Source organism: Phyllopteryx taeniolatus, chromosome 10, assembly GCF_024500385.1.
Source record: "Phyllopteryx taeniolatus isolate TA_2022b chromosome 10, UOR_Ptae_1.2, whole genome shotgun sequence".
In the NCBI taxonomy this organism is placed as follows: domain Eukaryota; kingdom Metazoa; phylum Chordata; class Actinopteri; order Syngnathiformes; family Syngnathidae; genus Phyllopteryx; species Phyllopteryx taeniolatus.
In genome coordinates, this window is record NC_084511.1 from 23,240,731 (window position 1) to 23,250,845 (window position 10,115).

General features: G+C 40.7%; 1 long non-coding RNA gene across 2 annotated transcripts in view; it reads left to right on the plus strand.

The window, feature by feature from the left end:
• Positions 1–8,985, plus strand: part of LOC133485123 (uncharacterized) — a 54,350-nt gene extending 45,365 nt beyond the window's left edge. For both annotated transcript variants that reach the window (XR_009790618.1, XR_009790617.1), the window contains exon 4: positions 8,244–8,985. This is a non-coding gene — a long non-coding RNA (uncharacterized LOC133485123). The remainder of the gene's footprint in view (positions 1–8,243) is intronic.
• Positions 8,986–10,115: the final 1,130 nt, after the last annotated feature.

A 10,115-nucleotide genomic window follows, 5' to 3' on the forward strand; every position in this document is an offset into this window, starting at 1 on the left:
AAGCAGAGCTGGAGGTGGCGGAAACGAAGACGTTGAAGTTCTCTCTAGGAGTGAGCAGGATGGATAGGATTAGAAATGAGCTCATCAGATGGTTCGATGGTTTTGGAGACAAAGTTAGAGAGAGCAGACGTCGACGTTCTGGACACGTCCAGAGGAAAGAGCGTGAGTACATTGGTATAAGGATGATGTAGTGAGGGAAGACACGAGGGCAGTTGGTGTTAGAAAGCAGGATGCAGAAGATAGGCTTCCATGGAAAAGATTGACATGGTGTGGTGACCTCTTACGGGCCAAAAGATTCGGGCATAGCTAAAACGCTGCCTAGTGACGCACGTGAGTGTCCGGCATGAGTCGTCCGTCCCCCACTATACAAGAACTTGAGCGCCTTTTTCCCATCAGTGGTTATCCAGCCCAATTGTGACATGCAGTAAGCTAGCTAGCTATGCCTACACCCCTAAACCTCCCTTCTGATAGTACGCTGGCGTGACTGCTTTAGAGCGCCTCGTTGTCGGCCATGAGAACGATTACGTCACGGAGAGAAGGTGTAAGAGCGAGAGGGGAAAAAAGTCAGATTTACTAGTCAGTGTGTGGACAGAGGCCTCGGGCTGCCGTGGCCGCTTAAAAGCGCCTTGTTGTTACAGCATGGAAAAGATGCGTGAAATGGAATCCCATTTGTGTTCTAGGCAGGCTGCTCCAATATTACTGACTGCACGACATGCGCCGCTTCAATATGATTGACTGCTGTATCCCAGTAGAAAGCGTCCTACTGCTTCCAGACAGGAAAAGAAGTACGCGACTTAAGTGTGGCAGCGTTAATATGAATCCCCCTAACCCTAAACCTAACCATAGCAAACTTCCTTGTACAAATGTTATACATATGTTGCAGCGGGGTATGCCCGCCAGAGGCTTTAATCGGATATATTTACACATAACATGTAGTTATTTGTAAGTACAGCAACTGGCTGATACTTTAAGACATTTACTCAAGGTGACTTTTACTTCTATCAAAGTTCTTTTCTGGTAGTCTACTTGTACACTTGTATCACTTTCATTGACTTTACACAAGAGGCCAGGTGAGTTTGTGGTCCAGCCTCCTTCAGCGTTAAGCTGGGCAGCCATCATTGTTCTGTAGCTGCAAATCACCCATGCTGCAATCAGGCGCCCCGATCTGGGCTTCCGTGAGCCCCCGCCGTTCCTGATGATTCCTCCGCTGATTGGCCTAACTGGACTCCTGTCTGTGGCGGCAGATTAGCATGGATTGTTTTTTCTCTGTGGCATACGGATTGGGCCGTGTTAGCATTCACACATCTGCGTGGCACCCCTGGGGCTCTGGAGGGGCTCACAGATGCAAAGCAGAACTTGACTTGATCCAAAAGTGAACTTTGATATGATGAGTAATAAGTAATCATGGATTCTTTTGGATTTCACCGGAAAAGTAATGCAGCGGTGTTAGTAACACAAAAAAAAAAAAAAAAGACAAAAAATAGTGGCTGGACATTTATGGAAAATTTACATCTGTAATTTGAGTTTAATTCATCCCGTGACCAAGCTTGTAATTGTATTGATTCATATATAAAATCAATTTTCACCATTTTTTGTTGTTGTTACAATGATTTTAATAAAGGGAAATAGCACTTTATTGTAAGTTGTTAGTTCAGTGTTAGCATATATAAAGTGTTTTCACTTTATATATGATATCACTTTGTATATATATGATATCATTTTGTTTATATATCACTTTATATATCACTTTATATATGGCTAAAAGCACATCGATGACTGTTGCTCTACTTTTTTTTCACTTTACTTTAGTGTTGGTGTATCTGAAGCTTGCTCATAGATGCAATTTTGGCTTGCAACACAAAGCAAAAAAATCGAGCAACTGACAGCTTGGAACTAAAACACTTAAGTTTGGGCACTCGTAGGTCAAGGTATCGATAGTGAGCAATTATTTAAAAAAAGAAGCTTCCGGTTGTTTATTGCCAACTCTCAGTTGAAGTTCAAGATCAAAGTAAATCTAAAACAGAGAATTACACATTGTGTATTTAAAACAACCACGTAAATTTGAGACACTACGGTCGCACTGGAGCCTATCCCAGCTATCATCGGGCAAGAGGCGGGGTAAACCCTGAACTGGTTCCCAGGCAATCGCAGGGCACATACAAAACAAACAATCATTCGCACTCACATTCACACCTACGGGCAATTTAGAGTTGTCAATTAACCTACCATGCATGTTTTTGGGATGTGGGAGGAAACGGGGAGAACATGCAAACTCCACACAGGCGGGGCCGGGGTTAGGGTTAGGGTGAGGCTGACGCTCTAACCAGTCGTCCACCGTGCCGCCTATATATATATATATATATATATATATATATATATATATATATATATATAAATTATATATATATATAAATAAAGCTTCCCCGGTTTAGTTTGAGAATAATTTTTAGTTTCATTACAGTGCACTAGGCAGCATGGCTTTCGTCCATATGTGACCTGCAATTGGCTGGCGCCCAGTTCAGGGTGTTCCCTGATAGGCTCCAGCTCACTGGCAACCCTAATGAGGCCCAGGGCTAGAAGATGAATGTAAGGATGGATGTGCGGTAATGGGACAAGTAACACGTGTTGAAAGAGGTATACAAACAAACAGTGACGCTAACAGAGTGCTAGAGAGATAGAGATGTAGAGCGAGGCATGTACAGGTAGAGAGGGAGGTGCAGTATATTGCCTCCGGTGTACATGTCATCTGTCAAATCTTGTGTCCTTGCTTGACTGAGTAACTCTTGACATGAGTGTAATGAGACAATCATACTGACTGACAACTCGTCTGTCCAGTTTTATAGCATTATGTTACATTTCAGGACAGGCGTTGAGTAGTCTACATACAGTACCATGCCACCTACCACTAGTGGGATTGTACTTATTCACAAATGCATGCTTTCTCACCACCCACCAATCACTCATCGTTCATGGCTCTTCTTCAGTTGAAGGATTACGCTAAAGCTATGTAACCATTTTCTACGAAACTTTGTGGAAAGGGTGACGCAGTGACCTAAAATCTCAACTTTACGAGGCATTTTTCGACTTTGGTGGAGGTCTCCATTCTCCTTATTGTCATTCTAGTTCTTATCTCATTCACTGTCATTGTCGTTTATATTCGTCAACTGGAATCCAACCATTTACTGCCACCGACGTATATATTCGTCAAGGAGGTTTTTCAATGGATAGGTTTTTTTTTCCCAGTGTTTCTTTTTAAAAATGAAAGTCAAGTAGTTCAAGTCTAACGAATAGCTTGGAATCCTACATATTATGTTAATAATAAAAAAACTTAAACTAAATGAAAAAAAATAAATAAATTGGCGCATTCTAAAACTTTGGACCGGTAGTGTTACTGGTCAAAGGTTGTAGAACATGCCAATTTTTTCACTTTCTTTTCTTTAAATTAAAAGTCAAGTACTTCAAGTCCAATGAATAGCTACAGTTATGGGACTGTCCACAACAGAGTTGGGAATAACTTTCAGACGAATATTTGATTTCCATTTTAGAGATAATGACACAAGTGTGGTCAGCCGTTCTATCTGCCCAATGTGGCAGTTTTTTAAATTTTGTATTTATTTTTATTTATTTATTTACCTTGAATAGTATATTCGGTCTGTGCTTTCATTTCAGGCTATAATGAAAAAGCTGGAAAAGTGTGGGTGTTGTGTAAATATATATATATATATATATATCCATCATCCATCCATTTTCTGAACCGCTTCTCCTCACTAGGGTCGCGGGCGTGCTGGAGCCTATCCCAGCGATCATCGGGCAGGAGGCGGGGTACACCCTGAACTGGTTGCCAGCCAATCGCAGGGCACATACAATCACACAACCATTCACACTCACAGTCACACTTACGGGCAATTTAGAATCTCCAATTAATGCATGTTTTTGGGATGTGGGAGGAAACCGGGGTGCCCGGAGAAAACCCACGCAGGCACGGGGAGAACATGCAAACTCCACACAGGCGGGACACAGTTCGGTCCTCAGAACTGTGAGACTGACGCTCTAACCATATATATATATATATATATATATATATATATATATATATATACAGGGTGATTGAAAAGTAACTCCCTATTTTGCTATTATGCTATTTTTAAATACTTGTAAATTATTATTACTACTATTTATTACTATAATTCTTACAAGAAATGAAAATGAGAAGAAAGTGTATTGCGTGGAGTTTAATTTAAAATTCGATATGGGTGCCAGCATTAGCCACCAGTTTCTCAAGCCGCCTGAGAACCGCATTAATTGATTTCACAAGGAACTCTTGTGGGATGGAAGACATAACTTCTCGTATTCGCCCTTCAAGTTCTTCCAAAGTCGTTGGTTTGGTAGAGTAGACTTGCTCCTTTAACCAACCCCACAGAAAAAAAGTTGCAGGGTGTTAATTAAGTCAGGAGTTCTTATTACAACATATGAATGAATTATAAGTATTTTAAAATAGGGAGTTACTTTTCAATCACCCTGTATATATATAATGTGTTTTTAACTGCTTTATGTCCATTCTTTAGGTCAGTAATCGCTAGACGTGCATGTGATTTCAGGTCGGCTTGTGCTTGAGTTGTTTATCTAATGCTCACATATTGACATTTTATGTCTGTGCGCTCGCACCTATTGTATTGTCGTGTTTACTTTTAGCAGGGGAGGGGTTGAGGGTCCAAGGTGAAGAAGGGGCGGGGTGGGTGGTTATCCCAGGAAGCTCGGCGCGCTCCAGAAATACGAAGCTGAAGACAATGACCGTAACACGTGAGAGGCGTTGCACATGGCGTCTAAGGTTACCTGTTTGTCATGGCTCACTTTGAACTTTTGGCCCGATGGGAGAAAACCGCAGCTCATCTCACTTTTACCACTCCTGTGCTTCTCCACCTTCCTCCCTACAATTACCCGACACTTTCCTGTTATGTCGCACCTGGCCATGGGTTCTATGGGATGGCTTTGTGTCTTGCCCCAGCAAATCTTTGTGTATCTGACGTTTGTTGTCTCGTACGTGAATAAGATTACGCAAAAACTACTGAGCTGCTTTCCCCACAGGACACTTTGTAGGTGGAAAGAGAAAACTCAGCGATCCGTGCCGTGCTTAAGCCCCCTCACACCTAAAGTACCTAAACGTATGTTCTAGTTTTAGAGCTCTGTCGTAGATTTAAAATTCTGATAAAGTGAAAATAAATCTGTCTTATAAATGTGACACATCATTGAGAAGAGTGTTGGTAACAACCCTGCCAAATGTAAAATGAGGCTTCAAAATTGTGAAAAATGAAGCCCTCGTCTCCGCTCTCAAATGCAGTGGGCGTGCCCACTGAATGGACTGAGACCACAGCTACGTCATCTAGCATCTTTGTTAAGCCTACACATAACAAATGTTTGACCAGCGAACATATATCTGCTTAAAGCACACCGGGTCTTGTCTCCACTTTGACAACGAGGCACTCTAAAGCGTCCATGCCAGTGCCAAACCCCGGTCCACACGCTGGCTGTGCCGCCCTCCTCACTCTTCCGGAATAAAAGCAAATTATGTGGGGTGAGGGGGCATCAATTACATGTCAGGGAGAGATCTTTGGAGTCCCTGAAAGTGTGAAAATGATCTCTGAAATATATGTGGACTTTCTGACTCACCACTTTCTTCCATGTACGAAAATACACCGTGCCATTCACACATGGATCGCTGCGATTACACATTGTCCTTGTCTACATAGAGATGTCTCCATAAACACTGTCATTGCGCCACATTTAAAGGGAATGAGAGGAGCCGCTTTGATTGTTCGTGAGTTAGGTAGTCCTCAGTCTTTGCGTGTTTACGGCAATTATCGTCAAACGTGTATAATGTATTGAGAAATACATCTCTGAATTCACTTTCCAGGGCCTACAGATTTCGTGCTAGTTCAAAATAATTTCTAATGAGTGTCATTCTATTTTAATGACGAAATAAGTAAATATACTTATTCATACTATCCACAAGCTTGCACATACTGGATACTTTACATCCAGAGTTGTCTCACAACTCTGCCCCCCCCCCCCCCCCCCCCCCCCCCCCCCCCCCCCCCCTCTTTCACTTAGCTAACAGGCTATTATGATGAATGATCTCTTGAGTGCATCTCTCACTGACAGGACGCCTCAGTTTCTGTATGTTAGCGTGTTTGCTGTCTGTCTCTCCAGACAAAAGGGACGGCTGGAAAAATCCTCCCACCCCTCAACATGCACCCACCCACCACTGCTCTTAGACCCCCATCCACCCACCCAATCATCCATCCATCCATCCATCTACAGTGCTCAGGTGATCAGCTTCCACCAGCCAGGCAAACCGGACTTTCAAGTCCCACACCTATTGGACTGTGGTCCTCTCACCTGCGCAAACAGCCAAATGGAGCGATATACTCCCGGCCTTGGTTACTTGGGTGCGGCGGCGTACAGAATAATGCACAGCTGAGCAAACGCACATATCCATAGGACTTCACCTGTTCCTCCTCGCTAATCCGTCCTTTCTATTAGCGCAACACGGCCCGCAAGAGACGTTCTATTATGGCCGCCTGAATGGAGATTTCCTTTGAGGTTACGCAGTTGATACACTCCTTAATGTCACCATTGTGCCGTAGTTACAGTAGTCGAAGTGATTGCCCGCCTGGGGGGACGCATACGCCCTTTAAGAGTGCACCAACATCAGTGGGAGGTATTATACTATTGGCGTATATGGATGCAATACAGGAAATCCTTTCATCTGCAGGCTGAGATTTGAGCTAATTTGGAAAATGTAGCGTGCGATGGAGACGAGTAAAGCGTCTCGATGAATGAGGAGTTCCCGTGCTGACGTGGACCACTTGTCCTGGGCAAAAGCTCTTAATCAACCTGAAAATTGTGATGGGAAAACTGTTTACCGTGACACTTCCCACACATTCCTGAGGAGAGTGACACCGGAGTTTCGCAATTGCGATGATCTAAGACAAACTATTATTATGATTAGTACTATTAATATTAACTACTGCTAACAGGCGGCACAGTGTACAAGTACACTGTTTCCCAACCTTAACTGAGACAAGGCACATATTTTAGCTGAGAAAAATCTCACATCACAAACCCCAAAAAGGAATGCGACAAAAAGTATACACGTGCTATTCAGATAAATTGGTGCAATTTGCATCCCCAGGCATGATAAAATAAACTGTAAAATACTTTGTGCAACTAGGGCAAGTCTCGTGTACTGCACTAAAATCAATACATTGATCTGCTTGTACAGTATATTTAATAAATACAATTTAAGATGAATTTAAACTACCTTGAACACTGGGAAAATAGCATTTGTTGCCTGTCCCTGCTTTCTAAAATTACATTTTACCATTTAAATCCTTCAGAAATTGTATGTTTTTTACATACACATACATATTTTGAGTAGTTTGATTTGTGAATTATCGGATTTAAAGTTGGAAAAAGAAATGTAAAACTAGTTTGACTGAGTTACAACATTTGGAAGATTCCTTACACTGAAATAAGGATGATCTCTTTTGAATGTACTTATTTAGTGCGAAATCTTGGTCTGTTTAGTTGAACACAAAGCTGTTCCGTTCTGTATACACCGGATACTTGTACCTTCTGTCATCTACTGGAAGAATATTTAAGATCATCATTATTTCAGTATATACACGGATTGGCTTTTTATGGCTTATTTTACTACACTCCTTCATATTGAAATGTACAGTAATACCTTACATAACTTTTTTTGACATAACTTTTTAACTTTTATCCAATAAACGTTTGAAAGCGAATCGGCAACTGATGCGTGAACTTTAAAAATTTTTTTTTTTACATCACTTAAAACTTTAGCTCGCAAAATAAAAGCTCGTAAGTTGCCGCACTCAAAATTCAAGTTTTTTTTAACGCATACGTTGATATTTTATTATTTCAAATAGAAAAAAATAATAATACATTTTTATCACCTAAATTTAGAGTAAAATATATTAACTGACCTTTCCTGAACAAGTTGCACATTCTGTTCTCTGAATTTGTTGCGAAATGCAGCTGCTATGAATGTTTGTCTTGCGACATAAATACAAATAACTGATGTTGCTGCTCATTTTTTGTTTTCTTGGGGTATTTATGGGATGGCGAGGTGAAATAAAGTGAAACGTATGGCACGAGTGCTGCTAGACTCAGGCCTACTATATGATGACTCTGTTCCTCCTTTCTTTCCCTCTCTGCAGGTTTGGGCCTGAAAGACGTGCCAGACCTGCTGCCAAATCATTGGCCGCCACCTCACCCTGCAGACATGGCTGACACACACACACGCACGCACGCAAGCACACGCGCGCAAGCACACACACACACACACACACACACACACACGAGTTTTTATTTGCAAGCATATACAGCCAAGTGAAGAATATGACCTGCCTTTCTTTAAAGACAATATAAATGCAGCATACTCTATTTCTAATGCGTTTGTGTATTCATAAGTCAGTATTGATCACTTGTGTTCTACCTCTAGAACCTTCCTTGCCTTTCCGTGCAACACCTCGTATTGCTTGATATATTTCTTAATGTTCTGCACTGTAGAGCGTGAACTATGCAAACCTCTTGAAACGCTAGTCTTGTTCTTTGACTCGCTATGAGTTTTGTCACTTTTTATTATTTTTTTAAAGCACAAGGAAATAGTTGCTCATTCTAAGCCCTACATTGTTGTAAAAATGTTAAGGCACAAACCACAGCAGTTGTGGTTACAAGTTAGATACTACTGTCAAACATTGCTTTGTTCTGTTTGTTTGTCATCAAGAAATAAGCACCTAATCAATTTTGGATGGGAATTCTTCTTGAGGTTTGATGATTGAGTTGAATGATGACTGTTTTGAACATTGCTTTGCGTTTTGTCTATGAAGGCAGGCAATTGCCAAACTGGCAGGTGACACATGGGGCATGGAAGAAGCCATTAAATCATAAACTTGCAAATTGAGAGATTTGATGAAACAAAAATTGAATCTGAGTGGTAACCAAATCCAGGGTGTAGCCTGTCTCACGCCCAAAGTCAGCCCCAGCTCCCCTGGGACCCCAATAAGGACAAGTGCTAAAGAAAATGGATGGATGGATGGATGGATGGATGGATGGATGGATGATGGCCTTGGCGGAGGTCTGTGAGTGTGAATAAGGTTGTATGCCCTGTTTGAATGTGTGTTAATAGTAACAGTTGTTTGAAGATTTATAATTGCCATAACACCTCTGCTCATCTCTGTTAGCCCGTCTATGGCGTTCCGTATTATTTATTGTAAGCAAGTAAGTAAAAATCTTTATTTCAACCAAGTAAAGAAGGGAGATTTATAAATATATATTTACACGTTAAACTGAAAGGACAGAAGCAAAGTTTAGGAAATTAAGCCCTGCCCTATAAAAAAATAAACCATTTCATTTGTTGCCAACTGATATAATGCAATACCCGAGAATATTCAATATTCAACACTTTCAGATAAAAATTTCAATTATTCTACCAGTCAACTCAACCAATACCAAAACAAACACATGTCAGAGCAATTGCACAGCATTTTAATAAACGGATCTCAATTATGGAATGAACTAACACCAGAATTTAAGAATGTTAAATTATACCCACTTTTCAAATCTAAATTAAGAAAGAAATCCTAACTGGAAAAGTATCTATTTTAATCCCCATTATTCACGTATTTGATTTTTGTTTCAATTAAAAAAAGGTTAAAAAATGTATGGAAACATTTTTTATCATTTGGTTGAGCATTTTGTTGTTTAAATAGACAACGTTTAATTCTCTTGATTTATGTGTCAATTTTACAGTAAACGTAAACTGGTAGTGACTAATAAACATTTTGAAAAACGAAGAACGCTTGTTTTCCTTTCCTCAAAGTGATATTATATGATTGTGCCCCATTCATTGACAGTGAGAACCAGAACTGAAAAAAACAAACAAACAAACAAACAAAAAAACAACTTTGAATGTGTTTAAAGCGTGTGGGAGGGGTAAAAAATACCTCTACTACTACATAGTAAATGGAAAACAATAAGCACGGCCATAACTAAGCCTGCCTTCGAAATCTTCTAAATCAAAGCCAGTT